This window comes from Ranitomeya imitator, chromosome 2, assembly GCF_032444005.1.
Source record: "Ranitomeya imitator isolate aRanImi1 chromosome 2, aRanImi1.pri, whole genome shotgun sequence".
In the NCBI taxonomy this organism is placed as follows: Eukaryota; Metazoa; Chordata; class Amphibia; order Anura; family Dendrobatidae; genus Ranitomeya; species Ranitomeya imitator.
Window position 1 is genome coordinate 521,255,098 of NC_091283.1, and position 19,143 is coordinate 521,274,240.

The window sequence follows — 19,143 nt, forward strand, 5'->3', positions numbered from 1 at the left end:
TACTCAGGAGAAACTGGACAACAACTTTTGGGGTCAATTTCTCCTGTTACCCTTGGGAAAATAAAAAATTGCAGGCTAAAAGATCATTTTTGAGAAAATAATTTTTTTTTTTATTTTCATGGCTCTGCGTTATAAACTTCTGTGAAGCACTTGGGGGTTCAAAGTCCTCACCACACATCTAGATTAGTTCCTTTGGGGGTCTAGTTTCTAAAATGGTGTCATTTCTGGGGGATCTCCAATGTTTAGGCACACAGGGGCTCTCCAAACGTGACATGGTGTCCGCTAATGATTGGAGCTAATTTTCCATTTAAAAAGCCAAATGGCGTGCCATCCCTTCCGAGCCCTGCCGTGCGCCCAAACAGTGGTTTACCCCCACATATGGGGTATCAGCGTACTCAGGACAAACTGGACAACAATATTTGGGGTCCAATTTCTCCTATTATCCTTGGCAAAATAGGAAATTCCAGGCTAAAAAATCATTTTTGAGGAAAGAAAAATTATTTTTTATTTTCATGGCTCTGCGTTATAAACTTCTGTGAAGCACCTGGGGGTTTAAAGTGCTCAATATGCATCTAGATAAGTTCCTTGGGGGGTCTAGTTTCCAAAATGGGGTCACTTGTGGGGGAGCTCCAATGTTTAGGCACACAGGGGCTCTCCAAACGCGACATGGTGTCCGCTAACAATTGGAGCTAATTTTCCATTCAAAAAGTCAAATGGCACGCCTTCTCTTCCGAGCCCTGCCGAGTGCCCAAACAGTGGTTTACCCCCACATATGAGGTATCGGCGTACTCGGGAGAAATTGCCCAACAAATTTTATGATCCATTTTATCCTACTGCCCATGTGAAAATGAGAAAATTGAGGCGAAAAGAATTTTTTTGTGAAAAAAAATTACTTTTTCATTTTTACAGATCAATTTGTGAAGCACCTGAGGGTTTAAAGTGCTCACTAGGCATCTAAATTAGTTCCTTGGGGGGTCTAGTTTCCAAAATGGGGTCACTTGTGGGGGAGCGCCAATGTTTAGGCACACAGGAGCTATCCAAACGCGACATGGTGTCCGCTAACGATGGAAATAATTTTTCATTCAAAAAGTCAAATGGCGCTCCTTCCCTTCCGAGCCTTACCATGTGCCCAAACAGTGGTTTACCTCCACATGTGAGGTATTGGTGTACTCAGGAGAAATTGCCCAACACATTTTAGGATCCATTTTATCCTGTTGCCCATGTGAAAATGAAAAAATTGAGGCTAAAAGAATTTTTTTGTGAAAAAAAAGTACTTTTTCATTTTTACGGATCAATTTGTGAAGCACCTGGGGGTTCAAAGTGCTCACTATGCATCTAGATAAGTTCCTTGGGGCGTCTAGTTTCCAAAATGGGGTCACTTGTGGGGGAGCTCCAATTTTTAGGCACACGGGGGCTCTCCAAACGTGACATGGTGTCCGCTAAAGAGTGGAGCCAATTTTTGATTCAAAAAGTCAAATGGCGCTCCTTCCCTTCCAAGCCCTGCCGTGCGCCAAAACAGTGGTTTACCCCCACATATGAGGTATCAGCGTACTCAGGACAAATTGGACAACAACGTTCGTGGTTCAGTTTCTCCTTTTACCATTGGGAAAATAAAAAAATTGTTGCTAAAAGATAATTTTTGTGACTAAAAAGTTAAATGTTCATTTTTTCCTTCCATGTTGCTTCTGCTGCTGTGAAGCACTTGAAGGGTTAATAAACTTCTTGAATGTGGTTTTGAGTACCTTGAGGGGTGCAGTTTTTAGAATGGTGTCACTTTTGGGTATTTTCAGCCATATAGACCCCTCAAACTGACTTCAAATGTGAGGTGGTCCCTAAAAAAAATGGTTTTGTAAATTTCGTTGTAAAAATGACAAATCGCTGGTCGAATTTTAACCCTTATAACTTCCTAACAAAAAAAAATTTTGTTTCCAAAATTGTGCTGATGTAAAGTAAACATGTGGGAAATGTTATTTATTAACTATTTTGTGTCACATATCTCTCTGGTTTAACAGAATAAAAATTCAAAATGTGAAAATTGCGAAATTTTCAAAATTTTCGCCAAATTTCCGTGTTTATCACAAATAAATGCAGAATTTATTGACCTAAATTTACCACTAACATGAAGCCCAATATGTCACGAAAAAACAATCTCAGAACCGCTAGGATCCGTTGAAGCGTTCCTGAGTTATTACCTCATAAAGGGACACTGGTCAGAATTGCAAAAAACGGCAAGGTCTTTAAGGTCAAAATAGGCTGGGTCTTGAAGGGGTTAATATAGATTAACACAATACAAAAATGAAAAAATCATAATATAAATACATAAAAAATATATATAATAAAATAAATACCCTCCAGATCATTATACAGTATTATAACCAAATGTGATATATAAACAATCCAATAACAATGTGAAAAATTCTTGAAGTGAATGACGATGTTCCCAAATATATTTTTCCACTCCAATGGACTCATATTCATATTTTATACAGTTATTATTAACGGTCACTTCTATTCTATACATAATAGTGAACCTAAAATACTAAAACAAAAAGCCAGTTATAAAAAGGCATACATACGGCACATAGATCCCTCACAGAAAGAGATTAAAATAAATAAAACAAAAATAAAAGCAAAGAAAATATGCAATAATTTAACATAATAATCAATGATTCAAATATCCAAATACATAGCCTATATATCTACATAATTATATGGCATAGAGGCTAATGACCAGCAAGAGAGGGAATGCAACCTACATTATAAATAACTGGAAAAGCCCCATTGGTCATTAAGACCAAGTGGCTTCATTGTTCTGAGTGTCGTTATCCAACGGCACTCCTTCCGTGCCAACCTATTCATCAGGTGACCAGCATGAGCCCCCAAATGGACCACATGAATGCCCTTCACCTGCATCTCAATTGTTCCTGTGGAATGGAACTCCCGATAATGGGAAGGTATTGTTTTTAACTTGGCAACTTCCTCTTTGTGTTAGGGTACCGTCACACTGAAACGACGCTGCAGCGATACGACAACGATGTCGATCGCTGCAGCGTCGCTGTGTGGTCGCTGGAGAGCTGTCACACAGACCGCTCTCTAGCGACCAACGATCCCGAAGTCCCCGGGTAACCAGGGCAAACATCGGGTTACTAAGCGCAGGGCCACGCTTAGTAACCCGATGTTTACCCTGGTTACCAGCGTAAATGTAAAAAAACCAAACACTACATACTTACATTCCGTGTCTGTCCTCCGGCGCTGTGCTTTCCTCTGCACTGTCAGCGCCGGTCAGCCTTAAAGCAGAGCGGCGACGCTACCGCTGTGCTTTCCGGCTGGCCGGCACTCACAGCCAGTGCAGAGAAGCACAGCGCCGGAGGACAGACACGGAAGGTAAGTATGTAGTGTTTGTTTTTTTTACGTTTACGCTGGTAACCAGGGTAAACATCGGGTTACTAAGCGCGGCCCTGCGCTTAGTAACCCGATGTTTACCCTGGTTACCAGTGAAGACATCGCTGAATTGAGGAGAATAATTTGCATATTCCAGGTGCCTTCTGGGAAAAGCAGAGTCTCCCTCAGCAAGAAGATCGTTGGGTACAGCCGGGACCAGCTGCTTGGATAGCATCACCAAACCAGGGATTCAAGCTTGAGGAGGATAATTTGCATATTCCAGGTGCCTTCTGGGAAAAGCGAAGAGTCTCCCTCAGCAAGAAGATCGTTGGGTACAGCCGGGACCAGCTGCTTGGATAGCATCACCAAACCGCGCGCCGAATTTTTACCTGTAGGACATTATTGCAAGAAAGCTTGGCTGAGTAGATTACACAAGAAGGAAAACACACAGTAAGTCAGCAGGATCCAGGAGCAACATGGCAGATGTGACAACCTACATGGTGAGCTGCAGCATGTGCTACATGTTCACAGATCGACCAGAAGAAGAATCCAATTTCACCTGTCAGAAGTGTAGACTAGTGGCCCTTTTAGAAGAAAAGGTGCGGGGTCTGGAAGAAAGAATAGCAACTTTGAAACTCATCAAAGAGAATGAAGACTTCCTAGACAGAACAAAAGCATCTCTACTGGTCACAGAAGGTGAAAAAAGTGTCAGAGAACCTCCAAAAGCAGATGAGTGGAAGCATGTGACCAAAAGAAGCAAGAAGACCATGGAGAAATCACCAACCACACAACTGAAGAACCGATATCAAATCTTTGTAGAGGATGAAGATGGCACACCTAAGGATGAAGCAATACCAGCAAGCAAAAAAGAAAAGGGCACAGAGCAACAAGTGACAGCAAAAAGTACAGCCAAGAAGCAACGAGGAGTGGTGGTGGTGGGAGACTCACTACTGAGAGGCACAGAAGCAGCCATCTGCAGACCGGAAATAACCGCAAGAGAAGTATGTTGCCTTCCAGGTGCGATGATCAAGGATGTGACCGATAGGATACCAAAGCTCTTCAGCTCCAAGGACGTCCACCCATTTCTTCTGATACACGTTGGCACCAATGACACGGCAAGGAAGGACCTACCGACAATCTGCAAGGACTTTGAAGAGTTGGGGAAGAAAGTAAAGGAACTGGATGCACAGGTAGTTTTTTCTTCTATCCTTCCAATAAACGGGCATGGCACCAGGAGATGGAACAGGATCCTTGATGCGAACAACTGGCTAAGACGATGGTGCAGACAACAAGGATTCGGATTCCTGGACCACGGTGTGAATTACTTGTACGATGGACTCCTCGCCAGAGACGGACTACACTTCAACAAACCTGGGAAACACACATTCGCCAGAAGACTCGCTACACTCATCAGGAGGGCGTTAAACTAGAAGAAGTGGGGACGGGAAGAAAAACAAACTCGAACAAAGAAGACCCAGGAAAACATACTCAGAAGGGCGGTAAGAACATTTCTAAAACAATCCACAGTGAGGAGATTGGAACAAAACAAAATCCTCTAAACTGCATGCTCGCAAACGCCAGAAGCCTGACAACCAAGATGGAAGAACTAGAAGCAGAAATATCTACAGGTAACTTTGACATAGTGGGAATAACCGAGACATGGTTAGATGAAAGCTATGACTGGGCAGTTAACTTACAGGGTTACAGTCTGTTTAGAAAGGATCGTAAAAATCGGAGAGGAGGAGGGGTTTGTCTCTATGTAAAGTCTTGTCTAAAGTCCACTTTAAGGGAGGATATTAGCGAAGGGAATGAGGATGTCGAGTCCATATGGGTCGAAATTCATGGAGGGAAAAATGGTAACAAAATTCTCATTGGGGTCTGTTACAAACCCCCAAATATAACAGAAACCATGGAAAGTCTACTTCTAAAGCAGATAGATGAAGCTGCAACCCATAATGAGGTCCTGGTTATGGGGGACTTTAACTACCCGGAAATTAACTGGGAAACAGAAACCTGTGAAACCCATAAAGGCAACAGGTTTCTGCTAACAACCAAGAAAAATTATCTTTCACAATTGGTGCAGAATCCAACCAGAGGAGCAGCACTTTTAGACCTAATACTATCTAATAAACTTGACAGAATAACAAATCTGCAGGTGGTCGGGCATCTAGGAAATAGCGACCACAATATTGTACAGTTTCACCTGTCTTTCACTAGGGGGACTTGTCAGGGAGTCACAAAAACACTGAACTTTAGGAAGGCAAAGTTTGACCAGCTTAGAGATGCCCTTAATCTGGTAGACTGGGACAGTATCCTCAGAAATAAGAATACAGGTAATAAATGGAAAATGTTTAAGAACATCCTAAATAGGCACTGTAAGCGGTTTATACCTTGTGGGAATAAAAAGACTAGAAATAGGAAAAACCCAATGTGGCTAAACAAAGAAGTAAGACAGGCAATTAACAGTAAAAATAAAGCATTTGCACTACTAAAGCAGGATGGCACCATTGAAGCTCTAAAAAACTATAGGGAGAAAAATACTTTATCTAAAAAACTAATTAAAGCTGCCAAAAAGGAAACAGAGAAGCACATTGCTAAGGAGAGTAAAACTAATCCCAAACTGTTCTTCAACTATATCAATAGTAAAAGAATAAAAACTGAAAATGTAGGCCCCTTAAAAAATAGTGAGGAAAGAATGGTTGTAGATGACGAGGAAAAAGCTAACATATTAAACACCTTCTTCTCCACGGTATTCACGGTGGAAAATGAAATGCTAGGTGAAATCCCAAGAAACAATGAAAACCCTATATTAAGAGTCACCAATCTAACCCAAGAAGAGGCTAAATAAGATTAAAATAGATAAATCTCCAGGTCCAGATGGCATACACCCACGAGTACTAAGAGAACTAAGTAATGTAATAGATAAACCATTATTTCTTATTTTTAGGGACTCTATAGCGACGGGGTCTGTTCCGCAGGACTGGCGCATAGCAAATGTGGTGCCAATATTCAAAAAGGGCTCTAAAAGTGAACCTGGAAATTATAGGCCAGTAAGTCTAACCTCTATTGTTGGTAAAATATTTGAAGGGTTTCTGAGGGATGTTATTCTGGATTATCTCAATGAGAATAACTGTTTAACTCCATATCAGCATGGGTTTATGAGAAATCGCTCCTGTCAAACCAATCTAATCAGTTTTTATGAAGAGGTAAGCTATAGGCTGGACCACGGTGAGTCATTGGACGTGGTATATCTCGATTTTTCCAAAGCGTTTGATACCGTGCCACACAAGAGGTTGGTACACAAAATGAGAATGCTTGGTCTGGGGGAAAATGTGTGTAAATGGGTTAGTAACTGGCTTAGTGATAGAAAGCAGAGGGTGGTTATAAATGGTATAGTCTCTAACTGGGTCACTGTGACCAGTGGGGTACCGCAGGGGTCAGTATTGGGACCTGTTCTCTTCAACATATTCATTAATGATCTGGTAGAAGGTTTACACAGTAAAATATCGATATTTGCAGATGATACAAAACTATGTAAAGCAGTTAATACAAGAGAAGATAGTATTCTGCTACAGATGGATCTGGATAAGTTGGAAACTTGGGCTGAAAGGTGGCAGATGAGGTTTAACAATGATAAATGTAAGGTTATACACATGGGAAGCAGGAATCAATATCACCATTACACACTGAACGGGAAACCACTGGGTAAATCTGACAGGGAGAAGGACTTGGGGATCCTAGTTAATGATAAACTTACCTGGAGCAGCCAGTGCCAGGCAGCAGCTGCCAAGGCAAACAGGATCATGGGGTGCATTAAAAGAGGCCTGGATACACATGATGAGAGCATTATACTGCCTCTGTCCAAATCCCTAGTTAGACCGCACATGGAGTTTTGGGCACCGGTGCTCAGGAAGGATATAACGGAACTAGAGAGAGTACAAAGGAGGGCAACAAAATTAATAAAGGGGATGGGAGAACTACAATACCCAGATAGATTAGCGAAATTAGGATTATTTAGTCTAGAAAAAAGACGACTGAGGGGCGATCTAATAACCATGTATAAGTATATAAGGGGACAATACAAATATCTCACTGAGGATCTGATTATACCAAGGAAGGTGACGGGCACAAGGGGGCATTCTTTGCGTCTGGAGGAGAGAAGGTTTTTCCACCAACATAGTAGAGGATTCTTTACTGTTAGGGCAGTGAGAATCTGGAATTGCTTGCCTGAGGAGGTGGTGATGGCAAACTCAGTCGAGGGGTTCAAGAGAGGCCTGGATGTCTTCCTGGAGCAGAACAATATTGTATCATACAATTATTAGGTTCTGTAGATTTATTATGATGGAATATAGGCTGAACTGGATGGACAAATGTCTTTTTTTCGGCCTTACTAACTATGTAACTATATAACTATATGAATCGGCGTCACACATGCCGATTCAGCGATGTCAGCGGGAGATCCAGCGACGAAAGAAAGCTTCAAACGATCTGCTACGACGTACGATTCTCAGCGGGGTCCCTGATCGCAGTAGCGTGTCAGACACAGCGAGATCGTAACGCTATCGCTGGAACTTCACGAATCGTGCCGTCGTAGCGATCAAAATGCCACTGTGTGACGGTACCCTAAGTCCTCAAATCCAATCACTCTAGCTACTCGTATATCCCTTACATGCTCCAAGACCCGTACACGCAGCTGCCTTGATGTGAGGCCTATATAAATAAGCCCACATGGGCAAGTGATGTGATACACCACTGAAGTGGTTTTACAGTTAATAGGGTGTACTATCCTGAACGTATGAGAATTTGAAGAGTTCACAAACACGTCAGTCTTAACCATGTACCTACATGCACTACACCCACCACATGGTCGTGAACCCCAAACCGGTCCCTTGGAATTAAAAATGAATTGCGACCTGGGAGGAATATAATGACTGTGTGTAATCATCTCACCTATGGTCTTACTCCTCCTTACAACGATCCTTGGTGTTCCTTCAATCAATTTAGCCAATTCCGGATCCTCTATCAATATAGGCCAGTGACGATTCATAATGTCACCCATATCTCTCCATCTGCTGTGATAGTTAGTAATCATCCGCAGTTGTGGCTCCTCTTTTCCCCATACCTGATTATGAAGAAGGCTGCCACGACTCCTGTCCTTGGCTTGTTGGTACCCTATTTCCACATCATCCGACGTATGGCCACGAGGAAAGAATCGATGCTTCAAATCCCGAGCCTGATTCTCAAATTTCTCCTCAGAGTCACAAATCCTCCTGGCTCCAATAAATTGTCCCTTAGGGATTGCCTTGATGGTGTGTCTCGGATGTGCAGATCTTGCATGTAACAGAGAGTTCGTACTCGTTTCTTTACGATAAATGGTACTGTGGCCATTACCCGGTTGATCAAAAGACAATTGTAAATCCAAGAAATCTATTTTGTTCTCTTCCACTTTAAAAGTAAACTTAATATTCCAATCATTAGCGTTGAGGTATGTCAAGAAGCCATCCAATTCAGTTCTACTCGCCTGCCAAATAATAAGGACATCATCTCTAAAACGCATTTTTTTCTAAAGTTTCTATATAAATACCTCCTCATGCACTGGCTGATTCTTCTGCACAGCAGTAAATCGGACTAAGAATCTTAGCTGGCACTGCTCCTAACTTCATCCACATTTACTAGCTCTAGATAAAACCCATTATTCAATGAAAGATGGATGGAACCAAGAACAACCCACCAGAATTGGCCTTCAGGGCACTTAGACTACTTTCGCACTAGCATCGGTAAGGGGCCGTCGCCATGCGTCGGCCCGACGTACCGACGCACGTTGTGAAAAAAATGAACAACGGGGGCAGCGGATACAGTTTTTCAACGCATCCGCTGCGCCATTGTAATGTCCGGGGAGGAGGGGGCGGAGTTTCGGCCACGCATGCGCGGTCGAAAATGGCGGACGTGACGCACAAAAAAAGTTACATGGAACGTTTTTTTTGTGCCGAGGATCCGCCAAAACACGACGCATCCGTCGCACGACAGATGCGACGTGTGACCATACGTCGCAATGCGTTGCTAATGCAAGTCTATGGAGAAAAAACGCATCCTGCGGGCAACTTTGCAGGATGCGTTTTTTCTCCAAAACGACGCATTGCGATGGACGTCACATGACGCTAGTGTGAAAGTAGCCATAAGTGGTTTCAGCACTGGTGAAAGACGAACCTGAGCGCATAACATTTAAATTATACTTGTGATCGAAAGAAGGCTACTCTAAGCTTTTTGGCTTTATTTACCTGAACTGCTTTAAAAAAAAAATACAGGGATGTCTTGAAGCATTGTTTCAAAGGGGAGCCTATCCGAAGGATCAATCCTCCTCAGCCATCTATAAGCACACGTACAAAGTTGAATAAAATTATACCTTGATATCTGCGATCCTTATATGATAACTAATAAGCAGACAACATGTAGGGGAAAAGAACATGTTTCCAAAATAGCATAGGTCAGGTTTCTCAGTGTGAAACGTAATTACAGACAGCCCCCTTGTGCCTATCTAACTTCAGCTGTTTATTACATAGTACCTGGAATAAAGCAGGCATAAGTGTGATTACTAACACTTTATTTAGCTTTCATCAGGACAGCCAGTGTGGGAGGGGCGGTTCCACAGAACTGAGATTTCTTTTGTCAGTGCGGTTATCCCATGCTGTCAGCTCTGATGAAAGAAGTGTTGTAATCACACTGTGTACCCTACACCAGTCACTGTGCAATCACACAGCTCAGTAGGGAACATCAGTCATTACATGTCTCACACTTGGAAACCTGCTGTAAGTTATGGAGGCGTGTTCTTTCCAATGCATGTTGCCTGCTTATGAATCTAATCTACTAGATGGTGGCCCGATTCTAACGCATCGGGTATTCAAGAATATGTATTTATGTATATAGCAGCCACATAGTATATACTGTAGCACAGGCCACGTAGTATATAGGAGCCATGTAGTATATAGCAGACAAATACTACGTGGCCTGTGCTATATACTATGTGGCTGCTATATACATACATATTGTAGAATACCCGATGTGTTAATACAGGCCACACAATATATAACAGTGGCCACGCAGTATATAACACAGCCACGTACTATATAACACAGCCCAATCAGTATATAGCAGCCACGCAGTATACAACACAGGCCACGCAGTATATAACACTGGCCACGTAATATATAGCACAGCCCACGCAGTATATAGCAGCCACGTAGTATATAACACTGCCCACGCAGTATATAGCAGCCACGTAGTATATAACACTGCCCACGCAGTATATAACAGTGGCCACATAGTATATAGCACGCAGTATAGAACATAGCCCATGTAGTATATAGCACAGCCACATAGTATATAATACTGCCTATGTAGTATATAGCAGCCACACGGTATCTAACACAGCCCATGTAGTATACAGCAGTGTGGGCACCATATCCCTGTTAAAAAAATAATTAAAATAAAAACTAGTTATATACTCACCCCTGGGATCCAGCGAAGCTCCGGCGATACGCGCACAGCTGCCGCCATCTTCCGTTCACAGGATGCATTGCAAAATTACCCACATGACTTAGCGGTCTCGTAAGACCGCTAAATCTTCTGGGTAATTCCACAATGCATTGCCAGGAACGCAAGATGGCGGCAGGCGCGTGCGGCTCGGCGGACTACGGAGGGTGAGAATAGCAGGTTTTTTGTTTTTTTATTATTTTTAACATTACATTTTTTTACTATTGATGCCGCATAGGCAGCATCAATAGTAAAAAGTTGGGGATACACAGGGTTAATAGCAGCGGTTACGGAGTGCGTTACCCGCAGCATAACGTGGTCCATTACCGCCGGCATTAACCCTGTGTGAGCAGAGACTGGAGGGGAGTATGCGGGCGCCGGGCACTGACTGCAGGGAGTAAGGAGCAGCCATTTTCTTCCGGACTGTGCCCGTTGCTGATTGGTCATGACTGCTTTGCCGGGACCAATCAGCGACTTGGATTTCCATGACAGACAGAGGCCACGACCAATGAATATCCATGACAGACAGACAGAAGGACAGACGGAAGTGACCCTTAGACAATTATATAGTAGATAAACCTTATCCAGGAGGTGGGAAGTACATGTTCCCACAGGCAGGCTGTTGGGAAGATCTATGCTCTGCCCATTGATTTTTTATTTTTATTTTTTTTACAGGCCATTTGCATTTTAAGAAATTGCTTTTTGAGGGTTCATCCATTTGATTGACTGTACTAAATTAAACTTTGAGCATTTTAGCCATTGATATCTGAGACATCTGGTCAATGCACTTCATAAATTCATTGGCCTATGTAGGTCAAGAGCGGTTATATTCTTCATAACTCCTTGCTTTTGAAAGTTTCTCTTATTTATCTTTAGAGGTTTTCATGGATTGATTTCTTGGACTGTCGACAGCAATCAAGCCAGCGGATGGTGTGAATACAAAAAACACACGTTGCCTCTCATACTTTAGTGTATGGGTATTTTAGTTTTAATGTATCTTAAATTCTAGGTTGTTGTACTGTACATGTGAAAAGATGCAAATGTGATTTTCATTACATACATATTTCAATACATAAGTATATAACAAGATACAAAACATATGAAATAAACATAAGTTAATGAGTGACTGATACATCTGGATAAAGGACAGTGCCCATGGTGTTTTAGAACCCTCAAAAAATGGAGACCTTAGGTTGGCTAAAAGCTGATTGGCATTGTAGCTCAGTAGCTGCTGAGTTATTGTAGGTTTTCTGATGAGGGAAATTTTTAGGCTGTGTAAATGCTTCAAAGGAGGCAAAAATTGATATGACTAACATCACACATAATGCTTTGGAGAAATCTTGTGAGGAGCAAACTGGAAGACAACAAGAAGGTCCTATGATGACTGAAAATTGTGTGAGGACGTAGTGGAAGTACAGTACAGAGATGTAGGCATAAAATAATTTTTGTAAATACTGTCTATTATTCATATTCCAAATAAAATTATCTGTGCAGTGGGTAGCCAGTGATGATATTGGCGGCGAAGTAATGGGGCAGAGATGCATTAACCGTGCAGCAGATTTGAGGGTTGATAGAACTGTTAAGTTTGATGTGGCATTAGCTGGTAAGAACCTGAGGGTGAAAATTTTATGTGAATGTGTTGATAAGGAGTTTAGAGGGGAAACTGGACAAGTCAATTAATAGTTTCTTCAATATGGGTCTAATTGTTACATGTTTAAAGGAATAAAGGATGATACCAATGGTTAGTGACATGTTGAACAGGTAAGCAAGGATGAGTAGAGGTGGAATGGGATAGGGTCAAGTGGTGAGGTGCAATTTTCAAATTGGAACAATTAGCTTTTTCTATTGGTAATGGTGGAGAAGGAGAAATTGTAGGTGGAGAGATGGCAGTTCTGTAGAGGAACAGTGGGGGATATAGGTTTGAGTTTTCTCTGTTTTCAATATTGTGTTTAAAATATGTGGTTAAGTTCCCAACTGAGATGAGAAATGTGGGAGGAGGCACAGAGAGAGAAGGGATGGAAAGGCATTAAATTATTAAGGTTATTGACAATGTTTAGAACAGCCTGTTTGTAAGTGATAATGTGTTCTAGAATGGGTTTCCTAACTCTTCTCTATGACCTTGGAATTGAAACTCATTTTTTTTATTCTATTGGTAAGCCAGTTATCCTTAACCCCTTACCGGCATCGGACGTACTATACCGTCCGATGCCGGCTCCCCTGCTTTGATGCAGGGCTCCGCGGTGAGCCCGCACCAAAGCCGGGACATGTCAGCTGTTTTGAACAGCTGACATGTGCCCGTAATAGGCGCGGGCAGAATCGCGATCTGCCCGCACCTATTAACTAGTTAAATGCCGCTGTCAAACGCAGACAGCGGCATTTAACTACCGCTTCCGGCCGGGCGGCCGGAAATGACGTCATCGCCGACCCCGTCACATGATCGGGGGTCGGCGATGCTTGTGAATGGTAACCATAGAGGTCCTTGAGACCTCTATGGTTACTGATTGCCCGTCGCTGTGAGCGCCACCCTGTGGTCGGCGCTCACAGCACACGTGCAATTCTGCTACATAGCAGCGATCAGCAGATCGCTGCTATGTAGCAGAGCCGATCGTGCTATGCCTGCTTCTAGCCTCTCATGGAGGCTATTGAAGCATGGCAAAAGTTAAAAAAAAAAGTTAAAAAAAATGTGAAAAAAATAAAAAAAAAACATAAAAGTTTAAATCACCCCCCTTTCGCCCCAATCAAAATAAATCAATAAAAAAAATATCAAATCTACGCATATTTGGTATCGCCGCGCTCAGAATCGCCCGATCTATCAATTAAAAAAAAGTATTAACCTGATCGCTAAACAGCGTAGCGGGAAAAAAATTCGAAACGCCAGAATTACGTTTTTTTGGTCGCCGCGACATTGCATTAAAATGCAATAACGGGCGATCAAAAGAACGTATCTGCACTTAAATGCTATCATTAAAAACGTCATCTCGGCATGCAAAAAATAAGCCCTCAACCGACCCCAGATCACGAAAAATGGAGACGCTACGAGTATCGGAAAATGGCACAATTTTTTTTTTTTTTTTAGCAAAGTTTGGAATTTTTTTTCACCACTTAGATAAAAAATAACCTAGTCATGTTTGGTGTCTATGAACTCGTAATGACCTGGAGAATCATAATTGCAGGTCATTTTTAGCATTTAGTGAACCTAGCAAAAAAGCCAAACAAAAAACCAATGTGGGATTGCACTTTTTTTGCAATTTCACCGCACTTGGAATTTTTTTCCCGTTTTCTAGTACACGACATGCTAAAACCAATGATGTCGTTCAAAAGTACAACTCGTCCCTCAAAAAATAAGCCCTCACATGGCCAAATTGACAGAAAAATAAAAAAGTTATGGCTCTGGGAAAGAGGGGAGCGAAAAACGAACACGGAAAAATGAAAAATCCCCCGGTCATGAAGGGGTTAATAATTTTGGCTTTCAGTAAAAACCCTGTAGGTAGGAAACAAGTCAGATAATTCTCTCCTGGGACTTGTGGGTCTACAAGGACAATGAATATACATTGTGGTGCTTCTTATATACCTTTTAGTCTGGATTTGCAATAAAGTATAAGGAGTTTAAACAGTCCTGGTTATGTATTGTTGTGGCTATTGATTGAAAATGAAATTTTGAGGTCATCCATCCACCAATGAGTGAGCTGACTAGTTTCTATGTATACTGTTTATTAATTTGGGGAGTTCTTTTGTCTGTGAAAAGAGTGACTAAGAGGAAAGGTGAGGAAGCCAGAGTTTGTTCTTTTATAACTGACTGTGGAAGATCACTGTGATATGCTAAAATAGGAAGAAAGAAGGGGTTGGAGGCAGCTAAATGGCATGTGTCAGTAGAGATGTTAAAGACACAAAAGATGATGGTAGGTGTGCTACCTACCCATGGCATCTGGTATCTGACATGTTTTGACGGGCCTCCTGATGAACCGTACCACGGGGGAAATGCGTTGAGGCGCAACAAACCCTGATAAGTAACACGCATCATTACTTATATTATTGATATATCCTATAGCCAGGCCCAGTGAACCTTTTGGGCAGTTTGTATCATTTTTTTAGGCATGTATCTTATGACTGACGCTGTTAGCCCCATCTAGGGGTGTTGCTTAGACTGACAATTGGTATATATTTGTGTCCAAGCCAGCTAGGGTGAGATAGGGGAGTGAGGGTTAGTCCACGTTGAGTGGGGGCGCCAAAAAATCGTTATTAGGGTGCCAACCTCCACAGCTAGGCAGGTGACAGAAAAGGTCAGTGTAGGGTATGCGCTAGACCTTGGTCAATTTTTAATTTTTTTGGTGGACCTATTGTTCTGCCAATTATCACTGGGTTGGTGTGTTTTTAAATATTGTTATAATAAAAATTGTTTTAAAGGGAAGGTGACGCATTTTATTTTTTGCATTAAAAATAATTGTTTATATAAATAATTATTTTTCATACAAATTTCCTTTTTTTAACTTTAACATTTTTTTATTATTAATTTTTTTTTCAGCCACTGGGCGCCGCCATTTTCCTTTGCAGGAGTGTAAGTGTAGCTGCACGACACTTACACTCTGCAATTACGGCAGCCCTGGGCATAGAGATCTGCGGTCGGGAGCCGACCGTATAGTTTACATTGTGCTGCTCTCTGCTCTGGTCTGGCCACGCCCCCTGAGCCGTCCACACCACAGCAGAGGCAGGAGATCAGCGCCATCTTCCTGGAGCTCACAGTGTGCTGTGAGCTCCAGCTTCCCAGGATAATCGCAGGAGCCCTGCGGTTATAGGAGGAGAAGAAGGAGGAGACCATGGACAGGAGGGAGAAAGGACTCAGCAGGGAGCCGTGAAGTATCAGTGGGGAGGGGGAGAGGCAATATAATCCTCTCCTTTGTAGCACTGACTCTGAGCAGTGTATTCCCTCCCATGTGTGTTACTGTGCTGAGCTGTGTATCTACTCCTCTCTTGTGTGATACTGTCTGCTGAGCAGTGCATCTAATCCTATCCTGTGTGATACTGACTGAGCCATATATCTAATCCTCTCCTGTGTGATACTTTGCTGAGACGTGTATCTAATCCTCTCTCTGCTGAGCCGTGTATGTAATCCTATCCTGTGTGATACTGACTGAGCTGTGTATCTAATCCTATCCTGTGTGATACTGTGCTGAGCTGTGTATCTATTCCTATCCTGTGTGATACTGTGCTGAGCTGTGTATCTAATCCTCTCCTGTGAGATACTGTCTGCTGAGCCATGTATCTAATCCTACCCTGTGTGATACTGTGCTGAGCCTTGTATCTAATCCTACCCTGTGTTATACTGTGCTGAGATGTGTATCTAATCCTCCCCTGTGATATTGACTGCTGAGCTGTGTATCTAATGCTATCCTTTGTGATACTGACGGCTGAGCCATGTATCTAATCCTATCCTGTATGATACTGACTGAGCTGTGTATCTAATACTGTCCTGTGTGATACTGTCTGCTGAGCAGTGCATCTAATCCTATCCTGTGTGATACTGACTGAGCCATATATCTAATCCTCTCCTGTGTGATACTTTGCTGAGACGTGTATCTAATCCTCTCTCTGCTGAGCCGTGTATGTAATCCTATCGTGTGTGATACTGACTGAGCTGTGTATCTAATCCTATCCTGTGTGATACTGTGCTGAGCTGTGTATCTAATCCTATCCTGTGTGATACTGTGCTGAGCTGTGTATCTAATCCTCTCCTGTGAGATACTGTCTGCTGAGCCATGTATCTAATCCTACCCTGTGTGATACTGTGCTGAGCCTTGTATCTAATCCTACCCTGTGTTATACTGTGCTGAGATGTGTATCTAATCCTCCCCTGTGATATTGACTGCTGAGCTGTGTATCTAATGCTATCCTTTGTGATACTGACGGCTGAGCCATGTATCTAATCCTATCCTGTATGATACTGACTGAGCTGTGTATCTAATACTGTCCTGTGTGATACTGACTGCTGAGCTGTGTATCTAATCCTCTCCTATGCACTCCTCTCCCCCGTTATGTGTGCTCTATGTGGCGGTATTATGTGTAATCTATATGGCAGTATTATGTGAGAACACTATGGCATCTTTATTTGCGATCTATATGATGGTATTATGTGAGAACTATAGGACAGTATTATGTGTGATCTGTATGGCAGTATTATGTGAGAACACTATGGCATCTTTATTTGCGATCTATATGATGGTATTATGTGAGAACTATAGGGCAGTATTATGTGTGAACACTATGGCAGTATTATTTTCAGAAAGGGGACCCATTCTATGGTGGTCCTGGCTGAGCAGCTGCACACGGGTCTGGGGTAATAGAGGGGACAGCATGACCTCCAGTTAGGTGCCTTCAGGGGAGGGCGGGTGAGGCGGCTGAAGAGAGGCGTCTCATTTTTATTGTTACTATATGGCTACATTTCCCCCCAGCGTCACCCTGACTGCGCCTGTCACCTCACTTTCACACATCGCCAGGACAGGATGGAGAAGACAGGATCTGAGGAGGGGAATGGGGTCTTTGCATACAAAGTCTGGATCAGAACAGGCCATCAATCCTCAGAAATGTTTCCTGGATTTCTGAGGAGACTGTCCATCCATGTGTATAAAAGACAGCGCTCTATGTACAATCCCTGGCTGCTCCACGCACTGAACATGGTGCCCCCCCATAGACCAGCACACTGCTCTCCTGAAATACTCTGCGCTGCTGTCACCCTGCTCCCTCCACCACATATCTCCCAGAATCCTTGCTGCCTGCCATCCTCGGGGACTGTCTACTTGTCAGTATAACTTTGCAGTCACCAACAAAATGGCTGCTCACTGGGTTCCTGAATCTCATCCTCTCTTATCCCTTACCAAACACCAGAAGGGGAGGAGAGGAGACATCACACTGTCAGCAGACTCCGCCCATAATTACTGCAGTGCTGTAATGTGAGCTAGTTGTACACTAGGTTTTTGTCAAATTTCATTAGCTGCTCCCCCTAGTGTTTAAAAGTGGAAATGCCAAAACTTTTAAAATTATTTTTCATATTTTACTAAATTATAAACAAATGATAATATTTTTTAAGAAAATTTAAACATTAATTCTTTACATTTTTTCAATCGCTGGAAAAAAAAATTTTTTTGATGGCACCTTCCCTTTAAGGGAATTCATGTTCACTAAGTTTTTGTACAGTTCCCAGTATGAGATTCATTTCTAGGTGTGTTGGTTGAAAGGAATTACAGGGTAGTAAAGTGGTATCTAAAGAAGGTGGATAATTGAGGCTTAGGAGACATAGTATATGTGGACAAAATGTAATGAATGGAAGATGAGGCTAGGCAGAGCAAGTGAGCACACTGAGCTTTTTATGTAGAACTTCTTGGAACCGAAACTCTCCAAATCCTCCTCAAAAACATGGGAGTTTGTGCTAAGTTACAATTCTAAGGGTATGTGCACACGCTGCGGATTTTGCTGTGGATCCGCAGTGGTTTCCCATGAGTTTACAGTACCATGTTAACCTATGGGAAATGAAATCTGCAGTGCACATGCTGCGGATAAAAATGCGCGGAAACACAGTGGTTTACATTCTGCAGCATGTCAATTCTTTGTGCGGATTCTGCTGCTGTTTTACACCTGCTCCAATAGAAAACTGCAGGTGTAAAGCCGCAGCGGAATCCGCAGTAGAAACTGCGATAAATCTGTAGGAAAAACCGCAGCGGTTTTGCACTGTGTTTTTTCCAAATCGGCTGGGAAAAATCTGCAGTCCTCCGGAATACGTGTGCACATACCCTAAAAACTCAGCAAAAAGACTCCGTGTTCACATACCCAAAGGTTAAAGCGAGTTACCTGAAAAGGGAAGGCTGACTCCTACACCATGTTTGTTGCCTGAGCAATGACAGTAAGGTTATGTCACATGTTCATTGTTTGGTCAGTATTTTATATCAGTATTTGTAAGCTAAAATCAGGAGTGGAATAATCATAGGACAAGTATAATAGAAACGTGCCCCACATCAGTATTTTTCACCCACTCCTGGTTTTGGTTAACAAATACTGAGTGTGTGAACTTTGCCTAAGTGAAAGGCTGCCATAAAGTAATGCATGAAGGTTAGAATTTGTCAAAGGCTGGGATCACACATACACAAGATACGGCCGATTCTCGCAGGTGAAAACCCAGCTCTGGCGCCGGCACTCCGGAGCGGAGCATGCAGCTCCATGTATTGCTGTGCAGCTGCACGTTCC